The following is a 14770-nucleotide window of genomic DNA, read 5'->3' as shown; positions in this document are numbered from 1 at the left end:
TTTGGCAACAAATTGATCAAAGAAGCGTGATGAGATTAATATAGGTGCTGAGATGAATATAGGAGCGATTACCCTATATAGCCTATGTAAGATGAATACTGGATTACTGCAGCATTGCACACTGGGCCAGGAATGGAATCTAGCGGAGCGAAATTATTAGTGCTCTCAGGGTTTGACCAATCGGTTGTGACTGTTGGTATAATTTCTTTTTGAGAATGGTGAGAGCATCGTGCGATTAGAATAAAATTCCAGTAATGTCAAGAAAACTCAGGTGGGATCTGATTACCAGACGTACCCCTCCCACCCTATCTCTGATGAAGCATGCAGCCGCAACGAAACAGCTTCATCCCACCCACCACCAGGGGGCGGAAAATGGAACTAATCTGCAGATGGGTGGTGATAATAAGGCGAAAAAAAAACTTGAGAGAGCAATATTCTTGGCGCGAAAAACTAAGGCTATTGGTCGTGAGAGCGAGGACAACTAGAAGGGTTGGTCATTCCAATTCCAACCGCCTAAAAGATAGGAAGTTACTTTATAGAAAAGTGGAGAAGTGAAGTTCAAGGAAAAGAGAAGAAGGAAGTTTATTCAATGGAACGCAATAGACGCAAAGCAAACGACAGGTAGGAATAAACCTTCGATCGCGCTCACGATCGCGACCAATAGCTACTCGACGCTAAAACGTCCTTAAACGGCAGGACCCCGTATTTTTACCCTGGAATCGACGCCCATCGTGCATCACCACCACGCCGCCACGACGCCATTGCATTGCCGCCATCACCAGCCGCTGTTACCCACCACCAAAATTTACTGCTACGGTTGCACCCGGCAACCTCGCCCAACCGTTACCAACAGGCGACCCACCAGACCGCTGACCGCAGTCCCGGCTTCAAAGAAGGCGCGCCACCGAGTTTCGAGGTAGGAGTAGGGTGATTAAGAAATCCAAAAGTGGAGATATTAAAATAAAGGGGGAAGTTTTGGTGAAAGAGAAGTCACAAGTGTTTTCTTGGCAATAAGTCGCGAACCTGTGCCGACCCTGAGGCTTGTTTGGGGGTTCTCATGATTGCTGAATAGCAATATATCCCGTTAGTTACACTTTGGCGCCCAATGTAAATTTAGAGTCGCGATTATTGTCTCGAAAGTTAACACACTTGAAGGCTTGGTACGTGTCTGCAGAAGTCTCTGGGAAAACTTCCAAAATTCTTGAGGACATCTGACCATACTCACCAAAAAAAAAAAATCTATCACTGGTAAAAAAAAAGCTTTTAAGAAAAATATTACATTTTCGGGGTCCATGATTGTTTGCGGAGCAAGAAAATTTGCATTCCAACGCTAATAAAACAAATTTACACCTGCAAACCAGAGAATATTCAACTTACTAGAATTTCTAACTACAGTGAATATTAATTTGAGAAAACTTATCGGTTTCGGATACGGGGAATAATACACAAAACAATACACAAAATTTATTGAAATAGAATAACCACTTCTGACATAAAATAACTATTACTTTCTTACAGTTTAGATAAGTGTGCCATATTTATAATTTTGTCGTGTTTTTATTTTGATAAATTTTACCTTCCGAGATCAAACCTAAATCATCGCAATGGAGATGCCTTTGTTGTTAGCGCAGTATCAGTCGATGGATCCTTCTCATCTAATGGTGGATGAGTTGGAATACGAGTTGCGTATTCGCGGACTTAATGTAGTCTCGTCGCGTAGTCAACTAGAAAGAGTACTGCGTAACAGTTTGAAACAGGAAAAAGGCAATTCAAATGTAGTATACAATTTTGTTGCAGAATCTGTAGATCGTAAATTTGAAACTTGCTGTGAAATCGTAGATGATATAGAAAACTTTTTTGAAAGTAGACGTGGTAAAAGAGTACCGGAACAGAAGTGGAAGACTAGGATAATTCATGTGTTTTTTAGAATGGAAAGATTGAAACGCCATATCATTGGTGAAGAAAATTTGAATAGTTTAGCAATGAAAGCAGGAAATTGTTTGAAATTATTGCGTGTTTATTATTCGGTGACGTCTCATCTGCCCGAAATAAGAGCAGCCGAACTGGCGTTGATAAACGAAAGTTTAAATCAGATTCGTGCTGAGACTGACAAAGACCAACCAGAGGAGGAAAATATAGAAGAAGACATAAATATAAATCAGAACGTGGAAGAAGGAAACGTGGCTAGAGTTCAGGAGGTTGAATCGGAGATTTCAGATGAGGATGAACAGCAAGACGAAGAGAGAGAGGAGGAGGAAGATGAAATAGGTGCCGTGGGTGGTCATAGTAATGAAAAGCCAGATGAGCGAGGAAAAGCGAAACTAATTGCGGAAAACAAAGACCTGCTAATAGTGGTAAACCAGCTTTTACAGCGTATTCAGGTATTGGAAGCAAAGCAAGAAAAAGAACATTTAGCGGAAAATCAAGCGAATCCTGTCAATAGCACACAGATTGGTGGGAAAGAAAACCGAATCGTGCGAAACCAAAAGACAAGCCCATTAAATTTTTTGGATTGGATTAAGGAGAGGAACAGTTCGATGAGAAGTGCAAGAACGGCGGAAGGTAAAAACGTCAGTGATCGTTATGCTAGAAGAGACAATCGCCTACCCGTACACAAATGGACCGTGCGCTACGACGGTATGGATAACGGGAGACGACTGAACGAGTTTTTGAAGGAAGTAGAATTCAACCGACACTCAGAAGGATTTTCAGAGGAAGAATTATTTCAATTTGCACACCATCTGTTCACACACAAAGCAAGATCATGGTTCATGGAAGTAAACGGCGAAAATGAATTGCGAAATTGGAAGAATTTAACACAAGAGCTAAAGAACGAGTTCTTACCGGTGGATATCGATTACTTCTACGAACAGCGTGCGAATAACCGGAAGCAGGGTGTCAGAGAAAAATTCCAGGACTACTACTTAGACATGGTCCGGATCTTTCGCAGCTTATCATGTCCTTGGGATGAGAAACGGAAATTTGATGTCCTTTTTCGTAACACTCGCGACGATTGTAGGGTAGCGATGCTTGCTGCCAATGTTTCAACCATACCTAAAATGAAGGAATTCGGAAAACGTTTCGATTCTATAAATTGGCATTTATACCAACGCAGAGAGACTAAATACCCTACAAGAACGTTGCAGGTTGAGGTGGTTGAAAACCAGCGTCAACCGTACACAAGGCGAAATTCACAATTCCGTAATCAAGGTCGACAAGAACAAAATCGACAGCAAAATTACACATCCAATTTTTCCAGAAATTACCAAACAGATAGTTGGAAACAGAAGCAACAAAACTACGAGCAAAAGCCAACAGAGAGCGAACAGAGATATGAAAAAAAGGAACCTGGACACAACAACCAACAAAGAAATAAAAGTCCCGTGGCAGGTCCGAGCGGAACAAGCGCATTGTACCGCATAGTCAAAGCATATGTACCTGTACGGAAAGGGGTATGCTTCAACTGCCACGAACAAGGGCATGGCTTTAGAGAGTGTACTAAGCCACGGAACATTTTCTGCGAACAGTGTGGTTTCCCAGGTTTCCCAGTACCCGATTGTCCCTACTGTCAGTCAAAAAACATCTACAAGACTGCTCAGTGAGGCGAGACAGTTTTAAGCACACAACAAGACCTCACAGAAACGGGGTGGAGAAAAAATTTCCCATAGATGCAGAAATCTCAACAGTATTTATAAACCTAAATGGAGATCCTAGACCTTTTGCAAAAGTAGATATGATGGGCATCCCGGTAATCGGACTACTAGATAGTGGCGCTGCAAAAACAGTTATCGGAGTGGGAAGCAGTGAATTGATAAAAAAACTAAACCTCAAACTAAAACCCTCTAATATTAGCCTGAGAACAGCCGCCGGACAAAGGTTAGAAGTGCTAGGTTGCACAGAGATACCGATTTCTTTCAACAGCCAAACGAAGATACTTCCAGTTTTAGTTGCTCCGAATCTAAGCCGCAGATGCATTCTAGGCTTCGATTTCTGGCAGAAATTTGGAATACGACCCACTGTGAGATACATCGAAGCGATTGCTGACGACAGGGAAAATGATCAAGAGAATTTAGAACTAAGCAACGCACAAAAACGACAACTAGAGGAGGTAGAAAATATGTTTCTAGTAGCGAGACCGGAAATGTTTGGGAAGACGAGTCTGATAGAGCATAAAATAGAAATCAAAAGCGAGTTTAAGGAAGCCGAACCGGTGCGGAAAAAACCCTATCCGTGGAGTCCGGAAATCCAGAGGAAAATACACTTAGCAGTGGACAACATGTTGAGTGATGGTGTGATAGAGCCTTCGGACTCTGATTGGGCTCTGCCAATTGTACCTGTAAAAAAGAGGGACAGTGACCAAGTACGGCTCTGTTTGGATGCCAGGAAATTGAACGAGCGAACAAGAAGAGATGCATATCCGTTACCGCACCAGAATAGAATTTTGAGCCACTTAGGACATTTCAAATATCTATCGACCATTGATTTGTCGCAAGCGTTTTTACAAATTCCGCTCAATCAAGAATCGAGAAAGTATACAGCGTTTTCAATTCCAGGGAAAGGCCTGTTTCAGTTTACTCGTCTCCCTTTTGGACTTGTAAACAGTCCGGCGACTCTGAGTAAGCTTATGGACAAAGTTCTGGGCTATGGTGCCTTAGAACCATTTATATTTGTTTACCTGGATGACATCGTTGTAGCGAGTAACTCGTTCGATGAACACATAGCAAAATTAAAAGAACTGGCAAACCGTTTGAAAAGGCAAATTTGTACATTAACGTAGAAAAATCAAGCTTCTGTCGTCACGAGCTACCGTACCTCGGGTACATTCTATCCCGAGAAGGATTGCGGCCTAATCCAGATCGCGTGCAGGCGATTTTGGGATTTGAGGCCCCCAGCTCGGTGAGATCACTGAGGCGATTCCTCGGTATGGTCAACTACTACCGTAGGTTCATCGATAAATTTAGTGAGCTCACAGCGCCATTAACTGACTTACTGAAAAACAAACCCAAACGAGTACAATGGACAGACAGAGCAGAAGAAGCATTTAAAAGCATCAAAGAGAGGCTGATATCAGCTCCCGTGATGGCCAATCCGGATTTTGGTTTACCGTTCTGTGTACAAACGGACGCCAGTGACTCAGCCCTTGCTGGCGTCTTGACTCAAATTCAAGACGGAGAAGAACGAGTAATCGCGTACCATTCAGAAAAGCTTCAAGGAGCCGAAATGAACTACCACGCAGCAGAGAAAGAGGGACTCGCAGCACTCAGATGCATTGAAAAATTTCGTGGCTATATTGAGGGAACGAGGTTCACCCTAATAACTGACTCATCAGCGCTGACCTTCATAATGAAGGCCAAATGGAAATCATCGTCACGGCTGAGCCGGTGGAGTATCACCCTGCAGCAGTACGACATGGATATCAGGCATCGGAAAGGAAAGGACAACGTTGTTCCTGATGCACTTTCCAGATCCATCGAAGTGATAGATGACGAAGAAGAAGACAGGTGGTACAAAAACCTGTACAAAGCTGTAGAGGAAAACCCGGAAAAATACATCGACTTCCGAATCAAAAATAATAAAATTTACAAATTTGTAGCTACCCGACATAATGGATTATAGGTTTGAATGGAAAGAATGTGTTCCAGAGTCAGCTCGGTTAAGGATTATGCAGCAAGAGCATGACGGTAATTTGCACATTGGGTTCGAAAAATGCATCGAAAAGCTAAAGAGAACGTTTTATTGGCCACGAATGAGTACGGATTTGAAGAGGTATATCAAGCAATGTGAGCCCTGCAAAATAAACAAGCACTCGACGAAAGCTACAACACCGGAAATGGGTAACCAACGAATTGCAACCAAACCTTTCCAAACTGTGTGTATAGATTACATACAGTCGCTTCCCCGAAGCAAGCACGGTAACGGTCACTTATTGGTCATACTGGACCTAAGTACTGCCTGCTTGCTCCGGTCCGGAAGATATCCGCTAATAATCTATGCAACATTGTGGAAGAGAAATGGTTTCGCAGGTTGGGTGTTCCGCAAATTGTCATTACGGACAATGCAACAACCTTCTTTTCCAAAGAGTTTCGAAAATTGCTGGAAAAATATGAAATTCGTCACTGGGCAAATGCACGACACCATAGCCAAGCAAACCCGGTAGAACGTCTAAATAGAACGATAAACGCGATGATCCGCACATATGTTCAGGACGATCAAAAACTGTGGGATAGCAAAATATCGGAAATTGAATATGTACTTAATAACACAATCCACGCGTCGACGAAATTTACTCCCCATCGCATCATTTTTGGTCACGATATAGTAACCCGCGGAGCCGAACATGAATTGGAAGAAGAACCTGATTTTACCGAAGAAGAACGAACGGAGAAAATGTGGGGGGCAAGCAAAAAAATATTCGAGTTGGTACGGGAAAACTTGCAAAAGTGCCATGATAAAACAAAACGGCACTACGATTTGCGGCATAAACGCTACTCACCATCATTCGAAGTCGGACAGAGAGTATTCAAACGGACGTTTGGACAGTCAGCTGCAAGCAAGGCCTTCAATTCCAAATTAGGTCCTCAGTATGTTCCGTGTATCATAACCGCGAAAAGAGGGTCCAGTTCCTATGAATTAACTGACCTAAAATAGAAAAATATAGGAGTATTTTCGGCATCAGATTTGAAAGGGTAGAAGTTTACAAGAGGGGAAGAAAAGAAGGAAAGTAAAGTATAAGAGCAGTTCAGGGAAATAAGGAAAAACGGGTTTGTTCTTGAGAAATGAGAGGTCAAGTGGTTAAGAGACATAATCCGTTAATTTGGATACATATCAGGAAGTGGTTGCTCTACCCATTTGCGAAATCTTAGATAAAGGAGAAAAACGACAGACAGACATTGATTTAGGAAATCGCGATGATGAAGGTTGATCGAAGATAAAATTTGAGCGAAAACAAATTTCGTTTGATTTTTTTAATTCAGAATTTTGAGAAAAGTTGAAAGATAAGGTGGAAATCAACTAGTGCTCACTCACAGTGTATGCATGCACCGAATCATCTTGCCTACAACCCTGTTAAATGTATTTCAAGGGCATAAAGCAAGAGATTGGTGATAACAATGGCGAGAAATTAAGAAAGAGAGTAAAGGCGAAACCGAAGAACATGACCTTGAAATGATTACCGTGCACTACAAACCAAATCGAAACGAAACAATAGAATTTAAATGCCGTCGTCTCACATATCCTTTGGCTATGCTGAAAACTAAGGGATCCGCATAATCATTGGTTATGTCGCATCATGAAATATCACAGCCTGGAACAGAGAAGAGTGAAATTATATAATTTCATTTCTACTCACCTTCTTCAAAACCCTCCTGTCTACACTCGATGAACTTTTAACTGAATCTACAGAAATGGAACTACCACAAGAATTAACATATGAGAGATCATTTGGCCAAATATTTGTTCGACAAAATGTCGCAAAAATGATATTAAATTCTTGATCAAGTGCGCACTTATCGTAGATCTAGTCAAAACTGCATCGATCACCACATGGTGCCATTGAAACTATTGTGACAGTTCTAACTCGCATCCAAGTCACCCACACAGATTAAATAATTGAGTGACCATGAATTTTATTGATTGCAATACAAAGTCGAGCAGTATGAAATATTTTAAACCGTATCATAGTGCGGCGTTGAGAGTACAGTCCTCTCACTAAATTTATTTTATTATTTCCGGAATGTAGAATAGGTTGTAAATATAAATTTAAGGATAGGTTGATATTTATTTTATTATGTGTTGGTTATAAGTAAAAGCTATTTTCACTAAGCAGATGCATAGGCATCCTGAAATACAATATATTCTTAGGGGCTTCGTTCAGATACAGTGATAAAAAAAAAAGATTGGTGATTGGTCAACTATGGCTCTGGAAAAATTTGGTTCAGAGGTACGCGTCATGTAACGAGTTTTCTTGGGTGATGTTGTGTAATTTTGTGTGGAAAAAAAATTAAAATTTTTAATTTTTTTTTACCCGAACTGGGGGAGAGTGTGACTGTTGGTATAATTTCTATTTGAGAATGGTGAGAGCATCGTGCGATTAGAATAAAATTTCAGTAATGTCAAGAAAACTCAGGTGGGATCTGATTACCAGACGTACCCCTCCCACCCTATCTCTGATGAAGCATGCAGCCGCAACGAAACAGCTTCATCCCACCCACCACCAGGGGGCGGAAAATGGAACTAATCTGCAGATGGGTGGTGATAATAAGGCGAAAAAAAAACTTGAGAGAGCAATATTCTTGGCGCGAAAAACTAAGGCTATTGGTCGTGAGAGCGAGGACAACTAGAAGGGTTGGTCATTCCAATTCCAACCGCCTAAAAGATAGGAAGTTACTTTATAGAAAAGTGGAGAAGTGAAGTTCAAGAAAAAGAGAAGAAGGAAGTTTATTCAATGGAACGCAATAGACGCAAAGCAAACGACAGGTAGGAATAAACCTTCGATCGCGCTCACGATCACGACCAATAGCTACTCGACGCTAAAACGTCCTTAAACGGCAGGACCCCGTATTTTTACCCTGGAATCGACGCCCATCGTGCATCACCACCACGCCGCCACGACGCCATTGCATTGCCGCCATCACCAGCCGCTGTTACCCACCACCAAAATTTACTGCTACGGTTGCAACCGTTACCAACAGGCGACCCACCAGACCGCTGACCGCAGTCCCGGCTTCAAAGAAGGCGCGCCACCGAGTTTCGAGGTAGGAGTAGGGTGATTAAGAAATCCAAAAGTGGAGATATTAAAATAAAGGGGGAAGTTTTGGTGAAAGAGAAGTCACAAGTGTTTTCTTGGCAATAAGTCGCGAACCTGTGCCGACCCTGAGGCTTGTTTGGGGGTTCTCATGATTGCTGAATAGCAATATATCCCGTTAGTTACACGGTTTTCGATCTTCTTCAAAGTTTCTTGGCTTCATTTTGGAAGTTTGAATTAGTTCGGAATTTAGCCGCGAAGGTGGCGCTGCGATGCCAACTACTTTTCCTTACACGCTAGAGCTTTGCGGTTTTAGACAAAGTTGTGGATCTCTACATTCTATGAAACTTTACAGAATATACAAAATTTCTATCTCTTAAAGTTTCAAAGATCTACGAGCTTTTATAAAATTTGTCTGAATTTATATTCACGTTTTATTGTGGTAATTTTATGAGTTCATTCGAACTAATTTCTTACAAATTTTTTCTCGATAGAAATTGAATAATTACGTCGTTTTCTTCCGAGTACAGGAGTTTTTGAAGTACTTAAGTGAAAATATCACACAAAATTTGGAGAAAATGCATAATTTTGTGAATTAGATATCTCATAGGTTAGCAAGTACACTAAGGTCGCTTTTTACGCGGCTTTTTTTCCGCGGATTCCGGAATTTACTCGGTTTTTTTTACGCGGATTCCGGAATTTACGCGGTTTTTTTTTATCGCGGATTTCGGTTTCCCTCCACTCGGAATGCAGAATTAACGCTGGTTTTTTTACGCGGATTCCGGAATTTACGCGTTTTTTACGCGGCATGTATCCCCCACGTAAAAAGCGACTTTAGTGTATTACCAAACCATAATTATTTTCTAAAAATTGTCCATCAAAAAATCTTTACTTTCTGAATTTCTGAAAGATGTGTTTTTTGTGTTTTTGTGATATTTTAGTTTGAATATAATCATGTAAAAATACAATTGCTATGTATTTATTGCATGGAATACAAGGTCCAGTGCTCTGCCACTCTATCCAACCTGTTTACAATTTCCAGCAAAGTTTCTCAGTGTAATAAGAACTTCAACTTGACGTTCAGTTTACTTTGCGATTTGACTGCAGAGATGGCGCTTCGACACCAAATCTTACACGCTAGACTCAGCAGTTTTCGACAAAGTTTTAGATCAGGAAATTTTATGTAACATCCTAGAAGAAACAAAATTTATGTTTTTTTAGAAATTTACGTGTTTATGATGAATTTGTTTGAGTTTGTGATTAATGTGAAAGATTAAAATCACCAAAGAATCACATTAAAAAGTGAAATTCAGAGAAATTTTATAAAAACTCGTAGATCTCTGAAACTTGAAGAGTTAGGTATTTTATATATTCTGTAAAGTTTCATAGAATTTAGAGATCTACAACTTTGTCGAAAACCGCAAAGCTCTAGCGTGGAAAAAGTTGGCATCACAACGCCACCTTCGCGGCTAAAATCCGAACTTAGGCTGATACAAATTTTAAAAAGTTTTTATGTCCACGGTTATCAAAGTTAGCTAAGGGGAGGGCAAAAAATAAATAACACTGAGAAGAAAAAAAAAAGGAATAGCTTTCATACAAAATTGTGTGCAGGTTACGACGTTTGTAACTTGTATGCAAAAGTGTGTTGAAAAATACTACATTATTATCATTATTAATCATTTTGCTTGTCTTTTGATGACACTTTCACTGTAACTGAACCTGTTTGTTGCTAAATTAAGCATATACGCTGTCGAAAAGTCAATAATATTCACTAAACGGTTTGAACTTTTTTTTTCTTCCCCTTCAAATTTTCAACATTTTTGGAGGGAGGGGGGTGACATAAAATGAAAATGATACTTGTATCGGCCTAATTCAAAATCCAAAATAGAGCCCTAACTATGCCAAGAAACTTTGTGAAGATCGGACATCGATTGGTCAAAACCTGAGAGCGCTAATAATTTCGTTCCGCTAGATTCCGTTCCTGGCCTAGTGTGCATTGTATGGTTAGCCATACAATTACATACGGGGAAAGAAAAGAATCAGTACAAAAGCAATTTATATTGTATGCTCTTCGTAAATTGGGTTTGACATCATTTACTTCTCCGTTATATGGAGCACGTCGCATGTTCATAAACATTAAATCATTAAAAGGGCGTCGTAAATTTGCAATAGTTTCATATGTAAACGATATAGTTTCGCAGCGCATTGATTCAGCCGAAAACTTCGGAATCGAAACATGTTTGCCACCAATCATATCAGCACAATGATGGCCACTTAAAAATCTCTTACAAATACTGCAAAATCATTGAATTTGCAAATATTTGTGCCGTGTCAAATACAGTCATGGAGAAAATAATAAATACACTTGCAGTTTTGATTGATTTTCCATATTTGCTCACTGATTTAAGTAGTTATATGATGTTATGTTACGTCATTACGATCTGCAGACACTCTATTCCAAAGAGGAACGGAGAAATAACTGGAATTTTTCTGTGTCGGTGATTTCAAAAAAAAATTGCGTGAGTTAGTGTTTTTAAGGTGGCGAAAAAAATAAATACACTATTGAAATATATAGAAAACATTCCAAATGAGCTCTTTTTCTCTACATATCGTTAGCAAAATGACCTTTCACGTTACAAAACTCACTTTCAATATTCTGTGGTTTGCCCTTTGTTTTGTAAAACCATATTCAATATTCTTCTGTTATGTTTACCACCAGGTTTTCGAGAGTAGAAGCTGGACTAGCATTTCACGCTGCCTGTACGACGTTCCATAAGTCTGTTTTATTCTTTCAGACTTTCACAATCTTCCATAGAATTTCTAAAGGATTTTAATCAGGAGATTGCGCTGGCTAAAATAATAATTTTATATTTTCGTTTGAAAATCATCTTCGTGTTTTCAGTACTGTAAATATGTTGAGGATCGTTATACTGCTTAAAGATTCAACAAAGTGGCATGTTTGCTTCGGCATACGGAAACAAAATCGACCACTTAGGTGCACAGGAAACTTTACTCTACTTCAAAAGCGACACATGTAGGCAAGAACTGAATTTTCTAAAAAGTTTTTGAACTAGGGTGCAACTAAATGGCATATCGTGTTTTGGTCGGATGAGTCGAAATTTAACCTTTTTGGTCCAGTTTTGGTGAGAAGACCGGTAAGTACTGCCTTCAATGAACAATTAACCAAGAAAGTGGTGAAATTTGGAAATGACCACAAAATGGTGGGATACTGTTTTCTGATGCTGGTGTGGAACCCATTCATTTTATAACACAGACTATGAATACTAACGACTATGTAGATATCTTACGTAGCGCAATGCTACCGTATGCCAAAGAAAACATGCCTCTTCGTTGGATGGCAACGATCCTGAACAAACAGCATTGAAAACTTCAAGATGGTTTTCTGAGGAAAATATAAAATTGTTGGATTGGCCAGCATAGTCTCCTAACTTGAACCGTATCAAAAATCTATGGAAGATTGTTAAGTCCTGCGTTGCAAAGCATCATCTAAGGAATAAAACAGGCTTTATGGAACGTCATAAATGCAGTGTGAAATGCTAGCCCTGCTTCTACTCGTGAAAACTTGGTGGTAAACACGCCACGAAGAATAAATATGGTTTTACAAAACAAAGGACAGGCCACGAAGCATTGAAAGTGAGTTTTGTAACGTAAAAGATCACTTTGCTAACGATATGTAGAGAAATTAAGCTTTTTGGAATGTTTTCCATGTATATTTTAATAGTGTATTTATTTTTTTCGCCCCTTAAAAACACTAACTCATGCAAAAAACTTTCGGAATCACCGACACAGAAAACATCCAGTTGTTTCTCCGTTCCTCTTTGAAAGAGAGTGTCTGCAGATCGTAATGACGTAATATAACATCATATAACAACTAAAATCAGTACCCAAAATATGGAAAATTAACCAAAACTGAAGGTGTATTTATTATTTTCTCCATACCATGCTATATGGTATGGAAAAAAAATTGACTTTACAATGTCTTGGCATGAACTTACACATTTTTTCAGCTCAATACGAAATCGCAACGATTATTGAATGAAAAATTGTTTGTAATGGTTTGTTTACTCATGATTGACGAAATAAATAAATAAATTAACGCGAACGCTAACTGTGCGTCTCCTTTCACCGTTGAATCGATGGAGACGCCACATAACCATTGAACAGTGTTTCTAGCCCAAGTAACAACAAAATGCTTCAAGAGTTTATTCTGGTTTTGTTTTTGTTTCAAGTTGGCTTGCATTAAAGCCTTCGATTGTAAGTAGGTTTAAATTGATAGTCATAAACTATGTGCTGCAAATAAGCTTTACAAACCATTATATGTTCACCACTATAAATCGTAGTTTCACAGTTTCAAGAACGGTCATAAATTTGTTTTATATTGACTTTCATAACAACCAAAACCAGAAATGAAGGTTATGATTGTGGCTTGTATGAAACTTGATGATCGGGACATCGGGACATAATCAAATTATGATAAATGGTTATGACGAAGATTTTAAATACATCCGAGATTTTATTCTAGAATAACATGTCGTTTTGAATGGATAAATTGCAAACTTTTGTAATTTTATCTGAAATCAGCATTTTCTTTTACAAGAATAACGAAACCACACCATAGTTTTGACAAACCAGAGGATAGATAGCGGCATACATTTAACAAAATACTCGAAATCATGGCCTTAGTTCAGAGGAGTTGAATATTAATTATATATTCATTTCTTACAGAACTGCTGCGCGTATCATTTGCGATAGAATTCGTGGCCGGTTTCACCATAAATATAGGCAACAATAAAAATGTACACAATTATGTTTCACGTCACTTTCGGAAAAAAAAACCCTGTCATAGAGAAATGAAACCAAGATAAAATTTAATACATCACACTTGATATTGAGAAAATATCTCAATTAAAATTTCGAGCCCATTATGTGGTAGGCAAATCGGGTTGTATAAAACATTTCGTCCTATGATGGAGCGTATATGAAGTTTTGATGACTGCAATATTGTTGGCATGGTCGGCATTGAAAGTTTTACGTTTTAGTTGTATCATATTCTAAAATATTCTATGTAACCAATTTTGTTACTTGGGAGAGAACGAGTTTTGCGAGAAATTTGTATCTGGAGCTCGAAAATCCGCAAAAATTTTTCTATGAAATCGGATATCTAAGTTTCGTATCTTTGTAAATACAATTAAAGATTGTTCTACAATGATGCTTTGTAAAAAAAAATTCTATTTTTCTAAACGATGGGTTGTTTCGGTTCTTAGAATTATTTTATAATTCATAAATCATATTATGATGACAATGAAACAATTTTTGCCGATTTGAATTTTAAGTACGTGAACGACATTGATAACTTTAGAAAGTACTAGATTATATCTGACACACAACCGCGTTATTGACGTTGGAAAACGAGGAGCTGATATTCATTTACACACAATACAGTGAACAAGCGGAAAGAAAACTGAAATTACTACGTCCTTTATTGTTACTTGCCAAAGTCATTGGTTTCAGTGCCATAATCGCTCTTTTATTATTATTATTTTCTTTCCTGTATGGACTTCCTCACTGCGACCAGAATCGTTGATCTATTGTGAGATATGCCCGGGTGTCTGCTGTATCCCGTACTTCTAGTATTAGCAATACCGCAATTGAAAAGTGGCATGCTTATTGTTATTTTTTATCAGTGCTTGTGTGTAATGTGCTACCTTTCCTTTTACACGCCTACTGTTCTCCCATACCCAGCCTCGTTCTCTCCTGCCAAATATCACCAATTATAATTCCCTGGAGAAGTTTCGTCGTGCGTCATTCTGGCCAGTTTTATTGATAAGAGGGACTTATTTTTGTTAGGAGGAAGTCACGCAAAGGTATTGTAGATTTCAGCGTAAACGAAGGGTAACTGGTGGGGAGCCTGAGAATAAACCCATGCTTAAAGTCCCCTTCTGACATAGAATGGCCTGATTCTACTAAGATTCGAACCCACGACCATCCGCTTGACAAAGCGGACCC

General features: G+C 39.1%; 1 protein-coding gene and 1 long non-coding RNA gene across 10 annotated transcripts in view; one reads left to right on the top strand and one right to left on the bottom strand.

Moving 5' to 3' along the window:
• Positions 1-14770, top strand: part of LOC129720935 (uncharacterized) — a 233423-nt gene that overhangs the window by 145826 nt on the left and 72827 nt on the right. The gene's annotated exons all lie outside the window — the stretch shown is intronic.
• Positions 1452-7565, bottom strand: LOC129720937 (uncharacterized). 3 transcript variants are annotated; one of them, XR_008727315.1, is made up of 5 exons: positions 7506-7565; positions 7173-7303; positions 6494-6639; positions 2845-3054; positions 1452-1736 (listed from the first exon to the last, which is right to left on the bottom strand). It is a non-coding gene; the product is annotated as an uncharacterized LOC129720937 (long non-coding RNA). The 3 variants fall into 3 exon arrangements; XR_008727316.1 differs by having other exon boundaries at positions 7187-7303; XR_008727317.1 differs by lacking the exon at positions 7173-7303 and having other exon boundaries at positions 7349-7547.

This window comes from Wyeomyia smithii, chromosome 2 (assembly GCF_029784165.1).
Source record: "Wyeomyia smithii strain HCP4-BCI-WySm-NY-G18 chromosome 2, ASM2978416v1, whole genome shotgun sequence".
Taxonomy (NCBI): domain Eukaryota; kingdom Metazoa; phylum Arthropoda; class Insecta; order Diptera; family Culicidae; genus Wyeomyia; species Wyeomyia smithii.
The sequence above is the reverse complement of the archived record's forward strand: the minus strand, read 5'-3'. Positions and strand labels throughout refer to the sequence as shown.